This window comes from Lutra lutra, chromosome 12 (genome assembly GCF_902655055.1).
Source record: "Lutra lutra chromosome 12, mLutLut1.2, whole genome shotgun sequence".
NCBI lineage: Eukaryota > Metazoa > Chordata > Mammalia > Carnivora > Mustelidae > Lutra > Lutra lutra.
This window is the reverse complement of record NC_062289.1, coordinates 307612-324531: the sequence shown is the minus strand read 5'-3', so window position 1 is coordinate 324531 and position 16920 is coordinate 307612. Positions and strand designations below refer to the sequence as shown.

The 16920-nt window shown below is 56.7% G+C and overlaps 1 protein-coding gene across 5 annotated transcripts in view; it reads right to left on the bottom strand.

Moving 5' to 3' along the window:
- Positions 1-16920, bottom strand: part of SLC66A2 (solute carrier family 66 member 2) — a 51416-nt gene that overhangs the window by 9979 nt on the left and 24517 nt on the right. The gene's annotated exons all lie outside the window — the stretch shown is intronic.

The window sequence follows — 16920 nt, the reverse complement described above, 5'->3', positions numbered from 1 at the left end:
AAAAAGGAATATAATCTCCCTCCTAGGGTTGTTTCAGCAGTTAATCTTCTGAACCGGGCACAGAGTGCCCAGCCCATAAGCGCCCAGCAAAGCTATGTGCTTGTCATCACTACACACATCACTGACAGAACGTCGTCTGCTTGACAGATGCGTCCTGCAGAAACCGAACTCACAGGCACTCACCATCAGCAAACCACATGAAGTTCCTGGGCTTTGGCAGATAAACACGGGAGGCCCTGGGGACAGACATGGCTTCAGGGAAGGTCAGGAAAATGGGGACAAATACAGAGAGAACATGGGGGGGCATGATGCACCCCAGGACTGGCCTGGCCCTCACTGGCAGGGTCTGGGCGTGGGCAAGGGTGCGGGCTAGGGGGCTGGCCACCCAGGGGCCGGGAAGTACCCTGAAGGGAATGTCCAACCCGCGTACAGGTGCCTGTCCTCCCCGCCCCGGGCCCTCCCGCCCAGCTCCACTCCCTCACTCTGTACGAGAACACCGCCCCAAGTCTGAGCTAGAAAGCAGACAGAGTGTGGGCAGGAGGCCAGAGGAGGGTGGACACAGTATGCAGGTGTGACGACACGTCCCAGAGCAGGGCACAGTGGGAGCGGTTGTGCTTCCTGAGCAAAGCCCCGCTGCCCGGGAGGGGTGGCCTGGGGCCCAGGCTGGGGGCAGACACTGAGGCATCCCCTACAGAAAACATGGAATCACGAGAAGATGCAGCAAGGACACGCACCTCAGACCTGGGGAGTTCCTGCCCTTGTGCCGGGGAGTGGGGGGAGCATGCTCAGAGCCGAGGACAGGGGCCAGGACCGGGATGAGCTAAGCGGCGGGAGACGGTTCGGGGGCCTGAGCTGAGCAAACAAGGCCTGAGCTCAGTCTGTCCGAAGCCTTTCTATTTCAGGTTCTCAAGGAGCACATCAGTTAACAAATGACTAACAGAAAATCCTACCAGAAGCTTCTGGGAAAAGACTGAAGCTAGACCCTTACCTTCACATATACAAAAATTAACTCAAAATGGATCAAAAACCTAAACATGAGGAACAAAACTCTGAGAAGAAAATACAGAAGGCTTCAGGGTGTTGGATTTTCGATGGTCTCTGCGATGTAGCAGCAAAAGCAAAACTCAATGTGGTGAGATCAGAATTTGAGCCTTCTGTGTTCCTAAGGAAAAGCTCTTTGACATTATTGGTCTTGGCAACAATTTTTTGGATATGACATCAAAAGTGCAAGGAATAGGGCGCCTGGGGGGCTCCGTCATTAAGCCTCTGCCTTTGGCTCAGGTCATGATCCCAGGGTTCTGGGATGGAGCCCCACATCGGGCTCCCTGCTCAGCAAGGAGCCTGCTTCCCCCTCTCCCGCTCCCTCTGCTTGTGCTCCCTCTCTCACTGTGCCTCTATCAAATGAATGAATAAAATCTCAAAAAAAAATGTGCAAGGAATAAAAGCAAGAATGAGTGGAACCACATCAAACTGGACGGCAGCCACACAGCAAAACAAACAAACAACCAGCAAAGCGAAAAGGAGACCTACTGAGTGGGAGAAAATATGTGCGAACTGTCACTCTTACTGGGGTTATACCAAATCACATATGAAACTCATTCAACACAAAGGGGAAAAAGTTTAAAAAGCCAATCCAGTTAAAAAACGGTCATAGGACTGACTAGATTAGCAGTCCAGGTCTTTTCCCAAGTAGACACTCCGATGGCCGACGGACACTTGGACAGATGCTCAAGTCCCTCCGCGCCAGGGAAGTGCAAATCAGAACCTCGAAGAGACTGCCCCATAGCTGTCGGAAGGCGAGACTCGGGAGGACAAGGGACAGCAGGTGCGGGCGAGCAGGCGGAGAAGGGGGGCCGCACACACCGCTGGAGGGAAGGCGGGCTGGTGCGGCCGCCGTGGGGAATGGTACAGAGGCTCCTCAAGAAGTCGAAAGCAGGGCTACCCTATGCTCTGGTGGCCCCCTCTGGAACAGAACCTGAGGAAATGCAAGCAGCATCCGGAAGAGGTATCCGGGCCCCATGTCCACTGCGGCGTCACTCACAGCAGCCAACAACCTGAGTGACAGTCGAGAGGGGACGGGATAACGGTTCAGCCATTAAAAAGGCGGGGAGGATGGAATCTTGCCTCTAGTGACAACATAGAAATTGAGGACGTTATGTGAGTAAAATCTATCAGAGAAGGACAAGCACTGTATGTTCTCCCTCAGATGTGGAATCCAAAATGCCAAACTCAGAGAAACGGAGAGGAGAACGGTGGCTTCCAGGACTGGGGTGGGGAGAGGTCAGTCCCAGGGTACAGACCTCCAGTTTGGGGTCTCATGTACAGAACGTACCCTATAAGTAATGCCTGAGAGCGGGTGGGGCACCTGGCTGGCTCGGCTCGTGGAGCGTGTGACTCCTGATCTTGGGGTCATGCATTCAAGCCCCACGCTGGGTACAGAGTTTTTAAAAAAACTTAAAAAAAAAAAAAAAAGGCTGCGCGCCTGGGGAGGCTCAGTAGGTTAAGCAACTAACTGCTTTCAGCTCGGGTCATGATCCCGGGTCCTGGGATCAAGCCCCGTGTCGGGCTCCCTGCTCAGCACGGGGCCTGCTTCTCCCCCTCTCCCTCTCCCTCTGTCAGCTACTCCTCCTGCTTGTACGCTCTCTGGGTCAAATACATACACAAAATATTTTTAAAAAATTAAAATTAAAATTAAAAAAATGTTTTAATGTGTTGAGAGAATACATCTTAAATATAATAAAATAAAAATTATAAAAATAATCATGTAAAGGTGTGGAAGTATTACTTAATCTTACCATGCACTTAGTTCACCATATCTATGTATTAAAACATCACACTGCGTGTCTTAAATTTAAATGGTCATATATCAATACTATCTCAATAGAGCTGAAAACATTAAATTTTTTTAAAAATCTGTGTTTCAAAGGACATAATCAACAGTGAAGGGCAACCCAGGGAACAGGAGAAGGTTTCTGCGACTCCCAGGTCCAGGGGGAACTCGTGTGTGTGGAATATACAGAAGGCTCACAGCTCGGAAACCAGCCAACCAACCCATTTTCAAAGGGTCAGAGGAGCCGAACAGGCATGTCTCCGAGAGGGCCTGCAGCAACGCATGAGGAGGTCCCCAGGGCCGCTCATCGTTCGGGAAGCGCAAGTCAAAACCAAGGGCGCCACCGCTTCACCCTTCCAACGACAGAAGTCGGCGGGGGGTGAGGACGTGGCGAAACGGGGCCCTCGCGGGCTGCTGGTGGGGGTGTGGAGGCCCCCACGGAAAGCGCAGAGGGCGTCCTCGCAACAGCAAACACGGAATCACCGCAGGAGCTGGGACTCTCCTCCCGGCTGTGCGCCCCGAGAGCGGGGACAGGGACGCGGGGACAGCTGCGCCCGGGGTCCCAGCGGCGGGGCTCCCGGGAGCGGGACCCGGAAGCCACTTGCTGTCCGTCAACAGGTGGATGGAGACGCAAACGGTGGCCGACACGTCGACGGACCATTAGTCTGCCTTGAAACGGAAGATTCTGCAGCATGTGAAAACGCGGATGAACCTGGAGGACGCTACGTGGAGGGAAACGAGCCCAGGACAGAAAAGAAGGGGAAGCGGCGTCCCCGTGCCTCCAAGCGCAGCTATTCGAATCCGGAGCGAAGGAAGCAAAAGGCACCGTCCGCCACCGTCACTGCTGCGGCTGGGAGGAGGGCTGAGGCATCCTTCCGTGCTGCTGAAGTCTGGGCTGTGGGGGAGGAAGATCCCGGTGAGAGGCGTGTCCACACGCAGCAGCCACGGGAGGCGAGGGGCGTGCGAAGGCCCCGACCAGGAAAACTGAGCTTCCACCCCCTTTCCCGTCGCCGCAGAGACCAGCCTTACTCCCCCACACAACTGAGAAATGGGCAGAATGTATGTCTGCAGATCACTGGGTACAAGGCAGGAAAGGACAGTGACCTCTGGCAGATGGGAAACAGGTGAAGGGAGCCCAGAACTGACCACCGCAGGTCAGGCTAGAGTGAGTTTCCAGGGGACCCAGGCCGAGCCCACAGAAACCCGGAGCTGCATCCAGGTGACAAGGCGGCTGGAGTCGGCAGGACAAAACTCCATGAAGCAGGACAGCACGGAGAATGCCGGAGCTCTGCAGAGCGTCCTGCCCAGGCCCTCGGGGAGCACCGGCCACAAGCCTGGGGAAAGAGCCACCAGGGTGGGTGAGCGCTCACCGTGCCCAGCATCCGCAAAGGGCCAGGAGTGCTCCCTGCCCGCCAGAAGGGGAACCTCCCGATTCTCGGGGCTTTGGGCAGAACGTGCTCCGGGAGTCACCAGTCCAGACTGGGCAACGCTCTGGTCCCAGCCGACTCATCAGAAAAGCAAGACCTAAAAAGACCAAACTGTTTCCAAGCTCCTTAACCGCATCCCCAGAACAAAGCTCACGCACCTGTGGAAACTGAGGACGCCCCAGACGCCAAGGGCGGTCTGACGGCCACAGGGGAGCAGGCAAAGGAGAGGAAACGTGGCCTATGATGGAGCGACAGATCGGCCGACTGCAAAGACACGCACAACCGACGTGAATGTTGGCATTTAGCTGACAAGGCGATCAAAACCGCCGTTATAACTCTGTTCCACACATGCTCAAAAGGTCAGAGACAGAAAATCCTGTATTTATAGAACATACGTACACACCGAATATATATTACACATATACACATTTTTTAAGACCTACCCCCCCAAAAAAAGCCACCTGGGATCTGAGATGAAAAATATATGGACGGGATTCACATCAGATCAGACAAAGAAGAAAAGATTAGGAAACCTGAAGACAAAGGAAGAGAAGCTGCAAAATATGACAGAAAAGAGAATTTTTTTAACAGAGCATTAGTAAGCTGTGGGACAACTTCAAAGAGCATAGCTGTGTGGTATGGAACCCTGAATTTTGGGGTGGGGGAGGGCAGAAAAAAGGGGCCAAGATTGTTGAAGTAGGGCCAAAATTTTCCAAAATTTTATGGACACTGTGAGTCATAAACCAAAGCAGCACAAGAAACCTGAGGAAAACTGCGTCATGGTAACGACACATCTCAAAACGAGTAATAACACGGGAACGATGATGGCAGCCAGAAGACAGTTCACACGCAGAGGAACGGAGAACGCGACCTCGGGTCGCTTGTCCCGTGCAGCCCAGGCAGTGAGAGCTCACCTGCGCCGACCGAGAGAAAAACGCATCCGCTTAGACTGTCAGACCTCACGGAAATGTCTTCCAACATGAATGTGGGTGATAAAGACTTTTTTACATTTAAAAGCTTAAAAAATCCATCACCAGAGACCCATGGCGCTAGAAATGTTACGGAGGAGGAGCGCGGCACCGGATGGAAATCCGGATCTAACATCTCCGGCAAGGACGTGGTAACTAAGTGCGTGGATGTATACAATATTTTTCTCATAATTTCATTCTCTTTAATAAGTGACTCGAACAAAAATAAGAACGAAAGAGCAGGGGTTCAGCACACGCAAAGGAGAGCCGTCCAGCGATCGCCCGCAGAGACGGGGCAAGGGGACCCAGCCGTGGGCCGGGCTCTCAGCAGCACGCGCAGCGCCCGGGCGTCCCCCCAGGCAGACAGAGGGAAAGATGACAACTGTAAGCCTCAAGCCAATGCCCATGAATGGATACGGAAAAAGAGAAATTAAAGCCAGCAAAGGAAATTAGAAAGTATTTTGCACTGAACATAACGAACTTGGAGGCAACGTCCAAGTCCACCGCGCCACTGTGAAGAGGCTCCTGGCCGCTGGCTCAGCCGCGGTGCCTGTGCCCGAGAGCAAGGGTGCGGGAGCGCAGGGGAGGTCAAGTTACACCCACCGGCAACGGGCACCTGGGTGGCTCAGTCGGTGGGGCGTCCAGCTCTTGGTTTCCGCTCAGGCCGTGAGCTCAGGGTCGTGGGATCGAGCCCCACGTCGGGCTCTGTGCTCAGTGGGGAGCCTGCTTGGAAGTCTCTCCCTCTCCCTCTGCCCCTCCCGCTCACGCTCCCTCCAAAAACACGTCAATCAATCTTTAAACCCAAAGTGAACAGATAAAAGGAAGTAAGAATAACAGAAACCAATATCCAGAAAACAGGAAAAAAGAGAAAACCAGTGAAACCAAAACGAGACCCACCATCTCTAGGCAGGATAAAAGAGAAACTGTAAAGGAGTCAAGAGGAAATGAATAAAACAAGTAACCACATACCCATCAGGAAGCTGAATGTGAATTAAAAACTTCCCACAAAGATAACTCCGGGCACAGATGGCTTCCCCGAGGGACCTTACAAACTCATCGAGTAAACCGAAAAGTACGGAGCAACTCCCAGCTCACTCCATGGCACTGGCATCGCTCCGACACCAACACCAGATAAAGGCATCGTAAGCAAACCACAGACCAACAGCTTTTGTGAACACAGACATAAGAACTCGGAAGAGGCTGCAGCAAATAAACTCGCACACAGAAGGGTTAGCACCTCGCGACCGAGCAGGGTTCATCCCGGGAGCACAAGGCTGCATGACTGCCCAGGAACCAATCACGCGATGCACTACATCTTACTAATCTAAAAAAGGAAAACATACGCTCATCTCAACAGGTGAAGAAAAAGCATCTGACGAAACTCCACACGTAGTCCTGATGAACAATGGAGGAATAAAGGGAACTTCCACGACCTGAGGACAAAACACACAAAAACTCTGCGGCTAATCCCACACTCGTGCGGACACCCTGAGACCGGGAAGCCTGAGACCGGGATCGGGACAGGAGGGCTCGCCAGTGCTGCTCGACTCTACCCCAGAGTTTGTCACAGCGACGCAGCAGGAGAAATGAGACACATCTGTCCGGGAAGGAAGAGGGAGCCCCACCTCTCTTTGCAGGTGACGTGATCATGACCCTATTTTACAAATACTAGTGGATAGGAATCCACTAGTACCCATTAGTTCAGCAAGCTTGCAGATGGTAAACTCAGCACACAAAAACCAACTGGGTCTCTACGTACGAGCAGTGAACAACGAGAAAGTACAGTTTAAAAAGCAAAACCATCTAGGATACTACCGAGGGTGAGTCACGCAGGGACCAGTGTGATGTGTGAGACCAGCACACAGTGAAATTCAGACACACACGGTGCTCATGGGCTGGAAGCCTCGGTGCTCTGTGTGGGTTCCCAGACCAGCCCTGGGTCCAGTGATTTTTCTAGAAGGGCTGACACGGGAGGAGCTTAACTCCTCCAGCAACAAACTACTGACAACAGGTGTCAGGCTCCACCAGGGAAGCTCCCGAAGACTCAAAGCCCAGAGTTCTTACTGCAAACACCCTGCCTGGTGCGTCTCACAGCCCCAACCGCCAGAAAGGAAGCCGGTGTTCAGCACATCCCCCGTCATACCCACAGCCAGGCACACACAGCCCCCGTGCTGGGACAGAGGCAAAGTCTCCTAGAAATCCGGGCACCAGCCCTGGGCCAACTGCGCACACAGGCCCTTCTGAGGCTGCTGTGTGAACACCTTCTGCATTACCGCGAAGATGTCAGTTTCCCCCAGATTAATCTAAGACTCAAAATAATCCCCAAATCCTAGCATGTTTTTTGTAGAAATTGACAGACCGATTCTAAAATTCTACAGAAATGCACAGAATCCAGAACAAAGTTGAAGACTAACAACACCTGATTCTAAGACTTATTACCAAGACAGTGTGGTCCTGACCAGGGACGGAGGAATCAGACGCTGATCTTCGATAAACACGCGAAGGCAATTTAGCAGAGAAAAGTCGGTGTTGGACAACCACATGCAGACACAGGCTGTAGCTATAGCTCACATCATCAACAAAGAGGAACTCAAAGCAGATCACAGATCTAAACGTAGAACCCAGGGGCGCCTGGGGGGCTCCGTGGATGAGGCGTCTGCCTTCGGCTCCGGATATGATCCCGGGGCCCTGGGATCGGGTCCCGCGTCGGGCTCCCTGCTCGGTGGGGGTCTGCGTCGCCCTCGGCCCCTCACCCCACGCTTGTGTGTGCCCACTCTCTCTCACTCTCAAATAAATAAATAAAATCTTTAAAATAAATAAGTGTAAAAGACAAAACTACAGTTATACGAAGGTTTCTGATACTTCAAAAGCATCACCCGTAAAAGAACAAACTGGTAAAGTGGATTTCTTAAAATTAAAAATGTTAAAGAAAAAAAAACCCCTCAGAGCTCGGTGAGAACAGTGTTCCAGCCGGCCGATCGGGGCACCTCACCAGCAAAGACGCAGAGACGACAGCTGGCCCGGGCCAAGGTGCCCACCATCACCAGTGAGAGGTGTCAGCCAGGAGACCGCACGCCGCGGGGGGCGCCGGGCGGCACTCGGACACCGTGGATGGTTTCCGAGGAAGCCGAACCTACTTACCGTCAGGTCCGGCCAGTGCACGCCCACGTGTACCCCGGGGAGAGAAGGCACACGGTTATAGGAGGACCCGTCCACAGATGTTCTGAGCAGCCTTATTTGGACCAGCCCCACGGCACAGCTCCAAGGCCCGGTACCACCGACACCAGCACGGGCGGACCGGACCGCTCACGCCACAGCTCGGACATAGTACAGGCAGCTCTGCCGTGTGGACGGAGCCAGCGGAACAGGGGACGCGTGGGACGACTCCATCTACGCTGAAGTCCAGTCAATGCAAGTGGACGTGCAGGGGAAGCGATCAGTGGTGCCTGCTGGGGGTAGGCAGCTGGGGTGACAGAGGGAACTCGGGGGGGCAGGCACGCTTGGGCTCTCAGACCGCACTGGGGAGGGTGTCACAGGCATGCGTCCACACTCACCCAAACCGTACACCTTAATACAGGCTTGCTGTGTGCTGACTGTCTCTCAGCAACATGGGGTGGCCCACAGGGACTGGGGAGCCACGGAGCCACACAGTAGGGAGAAGGGCCCCCAGTGCTCAGGAGCCACCCCGGGCCCCATCCACACCACCAGACCACAGGCTCCCGAGCTACATTCAGGGGCGACTACACAGGACGGCAGCTGTCCTAGGGATTTCCACAAAAGTGGAGAAGAGCCCCTTCCCAGCTGAGACCCCTGCTGCTGCCCAGGGTCCCGGGCCTGATCCCCCACCCCGAGTGGCTGGAGGGACGTGCCTCCCCCCGCAGCACAGCCTGCGGGCACTCCGTCTGGGCTGGCCGTCACCCCTCACATACCCTGTCACCCCTCACATACCCCGCACATCCCGTGAGCTTCCCCGCCCTCCCAGCCAGGCCTCGATGCTCGCCCCAGGCCACACAGCCGCTCACTGGGGGAGCCCAGCAGCCCCGCCTCCATGATCCAGGCTTTCCCTGTTTGCTGCTCTCTGGCCACACAGGGCTCTCAGGAGCACACACTCCCCAGACCACAGGACAGACGTCCTTTCCTGTGGGACACAACCCTCAGTTCACAAGTTCCTTTTCTTCCCTCATACTGCGGACCCCACCTTTTCTGGGGGGAGATGTTCCTGAGTCTCTGGGGTTCCGGGGTGGGGAGGGTAGCCCCGTGGCCAAGTGCAAGAGGTACCCTAAGTGACACGGGCCTCAGCCGGCAAAGCTGGGGACGCGGCAAGCTACCCGCTTTCCCAGCTCTGTGCTCATGGGCATGGCACTGTGGAAAGTGTGTCCACAGAGCAGAAGCCAGGTCTGGCCCCTGACCCCGAGGACACCACACCCGTCACCAAACTCCCTGTGCCCACCTGGCACCCTTCTTCCCAATTCCTCCCCAACCAGAAATTCGGGGGGGGGGCAGTGCCACTCGAGACTGCCAGCGTCCTTTGCCGGGGTAGGAAGTGACCGTCCCACACGCAGAAGTCCCAGAAGCCGCAGAGGCCCATGGCCCAGGGACCCCACGGGACAGTCCTGACCAGTGACACGTCTCTGCAAATAGCGCCGCGGCTGTGCCTCAGCGCAGAACACCAAATACCATGGATTTGTCCCGGATTCTCCCGGTTTAACAAGGAAACACCAACAGATGCATGACCCAGCCATCCCCCGTCAGTGACGTAAGGCTGGATTTCCACAAAGTCCCAATCTGGAGCAGAACTGTAGCTCGGAAGGTCGTCACAGACCTCAGCCCACCCTCAGCCCCTGAGTGCAGCCTTCCCGGACGAATGCCCCTCCCCCAACAGCTCTACTCTGCCCCGGGCGGGGGAGGGGGGTCACCACCCAACGGGAAGGCTCTACCTTCTGTCCATGACAGAAGCAACCCAAGGACAATTTCTAAACCTGGTCAGTAATTTCACCCAAGAATACAGGACAACTATTCTCTTGAATATCATTAAGAAAATAAGCAGAACAAGGCCGAAGGAACCCTAAACATGGCACAGAGGAAGGCGAGAAGGACACACCCCGTGCACCCAGCAGCCACGCTCAAGGCGCTCCCGCCACCCCGATGTCCCCCCGAGGCCTGGCCCGGCTTCTCCGGGCAGCCTCGCCCACCCACAAGACCGCACCCGCACCGTGGCCAAGGGCCACCTGGGCCGCACTCGTGGGTGTGCGACGGTTGGGCCGCCTCGGGGTCAGCCGGCCCGGGCTGAAGACCAGCGCAGCGCGAAGGCAGGGGCCACGCACCGGTGTCAGGCTCCGGAGCTCACCGGGGGCCCAGCTGCCCGACGAAGGACCTGAGGTCAGAGGGGCTCCCTCTGGGGCCCCCTCCGCCACCGCCTCTGCCTTCTGGACTCCAGGAGTCAAGCAACACCACCACCGGGACACGTTCTCAGCTCCTCCTCAGTGCCACAGCCAGAACCAGGGGACCCCAGACAGTAGCCCCTGAGGGGTTCCCAGGACCTGGTTGGGCCCCACCACCTGACTTGTCCCCACACCAAGCCGGTCAGTTCTCCTGCGGCCGCTGTGGGGAAGACGACGCATGTCCAGGTCCATCCCCTAAGACAGCAGGGCCAAGAGAAATGAAACAACACTTTCAGCAATCCATAAAATAAGCATCATTTAGAATTCCTGGGACAGCTCAAGAAGCAATATTCTTCCTGACTATATATGGTTTATAACAAAATGACAACCCAATTAAAAAATGGGTAAGGGACCCAAACACTTTCTCGAAGTCACACAAATGACCAAGAAGCACGTGAAAAGACACCTAACAGCACCAGTCATCAGAGAAGGGCCAGCCACAGCCGCACTGACCCACTTCGCAGCGACCACGACGGTGAGCAGAAAGACAGAAGTTTTGGTGCAGATGTGGGCAAACTGGAAAGTGGGCATGCAGCTGGCAGGAAGGCTGAACGGTGCCCTTTGGGAAACCGTCTGGAGTCCCTCTATGATTTCACGTGGAGTTGCTGCCCGGCCAACAGTCCCACCCCACAGACGTCCCCAAAGAACCGGAAACACACGTCGTATAAACTTGTACACAAACATCCACAGCTATATGGGATTCACGAAGGTTTCATCGACGGACGATGGGGTGAACGTGGGGTGACGGACCAGTCAACCACAGAAAATCACCCGGCCACGGGAAGGCAGAAGGCGCCATGGAGGAACCTGGAAAACATTATGCTGAGTGGAAGAAGCCACAGACAGGTCACTCCCTCACAGACGGGTCACTCCCTGACAGGAAATGTCCAGACCTAGCAATCTGGAGACAGAACACAGACAAGGGGTTTCCCAGGGTTTGGGTAACAGAGAAATTGGGAGGTAAAGGGTTCCTTTTTGGGGGGATGGAAGTTCAAGGGGCTTGAACTCACAACCCCAAGAGTCTCATGGTTTTCTGACTAAGCCAGCAAGGTGTCCCAAGAAATGCTCTATAATTAGATAGCGGTGGTGGTTATACAACATTGTGAATGTACTAAAAACCACTAAGCCATATACTTCAAGGTGATTAAAATGGTGAATTTGATGCAAAATTTATCTCAAAAGGACTTCAAGGGTAAAGTTTATGGTATGTGAAATACACCTGAAAGAAGAAATTTTAATATCTAGTAGAGGACAACAGTTTCAACGTATATAAAATGTTTTATACAGAGAGATACAGATATAAACATCCACTTCAGTAAGTGTACTTTCTAATGCTAAAGTTAAAAATACTTCTCTTAAATTTTAAGTAGAAGGTGCTGTCATTTTTTTCCTGGGCAATTTAAAATAAACTCAGCAACCCATCCGCCCATCACCTGTGTCTGATACACTTCACTGAATTAAGCAGTAAGGATATAAAAGTGGAAATTATATAAGAAAAACGTCAGCTGAGGTAATACTGGATAAATGCAGAAGGCATGAAACGGCATGAAATGAGAAAGAAGATGCTTAGTAAGAAGCACCGATCCCCAATCTGTATCGGAACCAACTTCTGAGAGATCCCTATGTCGAAAGACTCTTCGTTAAATATTTTTAAACTAAACTGAGGGAGAAGAGAGTCTGGCTTCCCTCCCAGAAACACTGGCGCTACACCTAGGCACAGGAGCCCCTAGGTGACACCTGCCCCCCCGCCCCGGGGCAGTGCCCCAGAGAGAGGCAGGTGGCTGTGAAGGACGCAGCGCTCCAGGAACAGAAGGGCGAGGACGGGACGGATGCCCCAGGTGCCCAACAGGGTCGGCGGACCTCACATCTCAGTATTTTCACGACCCACACACCGAACTCAGACGCAGCGTGTTTTCTAGACAAGACTTGAAAACAAGGCGTTTAGCCCTGAACAGAGGTTTCCGGGACTGGGTAAGGACACTTTCAGCGATTCCTGCTTTTCCACTGCCTCTTAGAGGGGAACAGACACTTCCTCATCACTTACACGTCCGAAAACCCCACTCGTCGGAAGGCAGTGGCCTCCCCGGATTCACAATGCCTTCCCTTGCCACCAGCCCCCCAAGGCTTCACGCTCAGTCCACTGCCGTCCAGATTCAGAAGCAACTTCTCCATCTGGGGAACGCGCGCAGGGGACAGTCCCCCCGTGGGAGCGAAAGACCTGGTTTCTGATCAGGTGCACTTTCACCCTCCGAAGGCTGGTCCTTCTAGGAGGACACTGAGCAGCCACCGTGCAAAGAGCAGGGACTTTGGGGGAGTTTCTGAGTCAGGAGTGAGAGTGCAGGAAGAACACGGTCACGCCGGCTTCAGACACGAATACACAGCTTGCCCCAGGGGTGCACTCTGCCTGGGAGACGGGAGAACAGGGCCCACTGGGGCCACGATGACACGGACTGCCCCACACACCCGCCGTGGACGCCACCCACAAAACAGGTGTGCACACTGAGTGGCAAAACCTTCCCCGTCACCGTCTCGGCTCACGCCCGCCCCCCCAGCCCCCATCAACTACATGCTTCGGCCACACCAGACCCCCTCCCCATACTCGCCCAGGCAGTGCCCCCCCAGAGCTGCACAGAACTCTCTGACCTGGAGAAACCTGCTTGCCTGCCTGAGGCCACCCCCAAATTCGGCAGCCGCCCCCAGCCACCAACCCGGAGACTGACACACCACGTGACCCCTGTCCTCAACTCAGACCCCCGGGTATCCTGCCTCCACACCGGCAGATCGGGCCTGCCACGCCCCTAGGCCCTAACCCTAAGCTGGGTTTTCAGGTTTCCATCCCAAGAGGCCTGGCCTCCATGTCCTCCAGATTGGGGACCCCGGAGCCACACCCAGAACTCCGCCTGCCCCCCAGGAGGAAACCGTGCCGTTTGGAGCTACGCAAAACCCTCAGAGCAGGAGATACCTACATGCCCCGCCCAAGGCCACCCCCACCTTCAGTGCCACACGGGGCTGACGCTCAGCCAGACCCCCTCCCTCAACTCTGCCCCCAGAAAGCTCCGCTGCGCAGGCCCTCACAGGAGCTGCGTGTCCCCAGCCTGAGTTCCCAGATGGCCGTGACATGCACCGAGCCCAAAAGCACTCTCAACAGCGGGCGTGAGAGTGGCCCGGATCGCTGCACAGCGCCGGCCAGCTCAGACCTGAGCACCACCCCCACCTGTCTCCCCAATTCTCTCATCACTTCCCACCCAACCCGAGCCCTCTCTCTGCCCCCCAATCCCCTCTGTCCCTCCCTGTCCCCCAGCCACCCCATCCCCAGCAACTCCTCTCTTTTACCCAATCCCCTTTCTGTCCCCTGGTTCCCTCCCTCTCTATCCCCCAAGCCCCCCTTTGTCTCCCAGTCCTCCTTTCTCTCCCAGGGCCATCTGTCCCCCAGGCTCCCCCATCCCCAGGAACCCCTGCGCCCACCCCTTCTTTCCCCAGAACCCCTCTCTCCCCCAAGCCTGACTCTGTTCCCCAACCCCGTCCCCCAGACGTGCTCTGTCCCCCAGCCCATCTCTGAGACAGGAGGTCAGGTTAGCGAAGGCTTCTTGGGGACAGACTCTAACCACCGTCCGTCAGGCTGCTGGGAGGAGACACAGACGTTCCTTCTGCAGCCGAGAGTTCTGGCATTAGGGCCAGCTCTGTCCAGCTGAAGGAGGGGACCCCTTATAGCTCAGACAGCCACGCGGACAAGGGAAGCACGCCAGCAGGGGGACCAGAGCTGGCCCACAGTCCCTGAAGGAATCTGGCCTGTGAGCTGACCGCACCCACGGCTGATGGTCCAAGAGGTGAAGGAAACCCCCAGGCTCTGCCTTCCTTTCGCAGACTCTGAAGAGCAAACTATAGTCCTTTCTGCTGCCTTTCTAACCCTCCTCACCAGGGAAGCCTGCTTACACCTGGGCCCTCACCTCACCACAGCCCCCTGAGGGCCCACAGACATGTCCCCAAGGGACAGCCAGGGTCCGCCCAAGCCAGCTCCACGTGAACAGGTGGTCTGGGAAAGATCCCCTACTGCTGGGGTCACGGCCATTCCTTACAACTGCTGACCCCCTGCCCCTCCATGCCCCATCAGATGGGGCACCCTCTTTCTCAAGGGAGGGAGGGGGCCCCACACACAAAGGAATCATCTGGGGGTCATCACTGACCACCTTCATTCTAAGGACACAGAGGCCACACAGCAGGGCTGACTGTGCCTGAAGCCCCTTGGGCTGCCGAAACCCAGGACAGCCTCACGCCCGAGAAGGCTCTCAATCATCTCATGGGCCGACCGGGGGCTGGGGCGGCATCTGGGGACCTGGAGCCCCTCCAGCCCCCACCTCACTCAGCTGGAGCCTTCACGTCTCTGAGTCCAGGAGGCACAGCTGCAGATGCCCTCCAGATTGGGGACCCCGGAGCCACACCCAGACTCCGCCTGCCCCCCAGGAGGAAACCGTGCCGTTTGGAGCTGCGCCCTCTCCAGAGGGCTCTTCGTGTCGGCTCCCAACGCCCCAAACCAAACACTGGGGGATACTGGGGCAGTGCCACCGGCTGGATGCAAGGCGGGGGGGACAGCAGGACCCCCCAGCCCCCACCAGGCAGAGAGAGACAGCAGGAACCCCCAGCCCCCACCAGGCAAGGGACAGCTGCCAGCGGCCGCAGGGCTGAGGGAGTCGAGGGCCCAGAGGCTGCTGCTGTCTCAGGGTTGCACTGACTTGGTTTCACTCCTCATTGCTCTGTGCAGAGCTGCGAAGGCCAGCGTGCCTACAAGGGGGCCTAGGCACCTCCCCGCAGAGCCTTCGGGCCTCGTGGGACTGCAGAGGGCCTGGCCGGGCAGGGAGTGAGGCCGAGTCCAGTCCAAGTGCTGCCCCAGCCGCGGGGGGGATGGCTGGCCCCCAGCTCTGCAGCCTGACCCCTAGGGCAGTAGCATCAGTTGGCCCCTAAAAGACCCCGTCCCCAGCCTCCCCTGAGGAGGAGGAGCCACAGAGACCCTGGCCCTCCCCGAGGACGAGGACACCCTGGCCCGCACAGGTCACTTCCTGGCTGGCTGGTCCTTATCAGGGCTACACTGCGGACCCCTCAGTGATGGAACAGTTCTGTCACCCGGGGCGGTTTCTGCTCCTGCGATTTCCACCCAACTCCTGGAACTCGAAGCCCATGAGCACCCCCCGTGTGGCCCACTCCCGCCAGTTTGGGCAGAGTCCCACCTGCCGGAAAGAGGCAGGTGTGCTCCCTTCCCCAGGCCCAAAGTGACAACCAGAAGTTGCTGGAGAAAGCAGGGTGAGTCCGGGCTCACCACATAGCCACGGGCTCCCCACGTGCCCCGAGAAGCACGGAGAGTGCAGGGGTCCATAGCTGTTCCCGTCTGTCAGAAGCTGCTGGCCCTGGACACAGGCTCCTGGTCTCTGCCAGCTCTGCCCCCAGGTCCCCAGAAGCTGGGGAGGGGGGAAGCTGTGAACTGAGGGCTGCCGCCCCACGGTCCACGACACACACAGTGCCCAGTGACGTGGGCACAGCCAGGGCTGAGCTGTGGGACAAGCTGGGGCTGCCTCCGGACTGGGTCTGCTGGCTCTGTCCTTCGGGACAGGACCCCCAGCCACATGCAGCAGGTGGCTCCTGGTGAGGCCCGGCCACTCCCCAAGGACAAGGAGAAATGCAGGTACCAAGAGGGCCTGCCACAGCAGCCAGAGCAACATCACGCACCAAAGCTGAGCACCCCTGGCCACCGTCACCCCTGCATACCAAAAGCCGAGCTCCCTCCTAGCCTCCATCACCCCTGCACCAGAAGCCAAGAACTCCCCTGGCCCGTCACCCCTGCTCCAGAAGCCGAGCTCCCCCCGGCCTCCGTCCTCCTGTAGCCCCTGACACTGCCTGTCCCAACGGGCACCCCCACCGCCGGGGCCCACAGAGCCTCGTGCCGCATGCAGCCTGGGGCTCCCGCCACGCAGCTTCTGCCCAGAAGTGGGGGCCGGGCAGGGCAGCAAGCCTAGCATCGAGTGGTCAGCCCCAGTCCCCGGAGGCTTGGATGCTCCCACAGGCGAGGGTCCCCATGGGAAAAGATGAGGGGTCCGGGTGGGGCACGGCCTGGGCCTGCGGGGACAGCCTACCCATCAGAGGGCCCAGCCTGCCTCTTACTGTTGTGTGGCTTCCTGCACAACGACCCAGCCTCTCTGGGCCTGTCCCCGCATCTGTAAAATGGAGGAATCTCCGTACACTCCACACGGGCCACGGGAAAATTA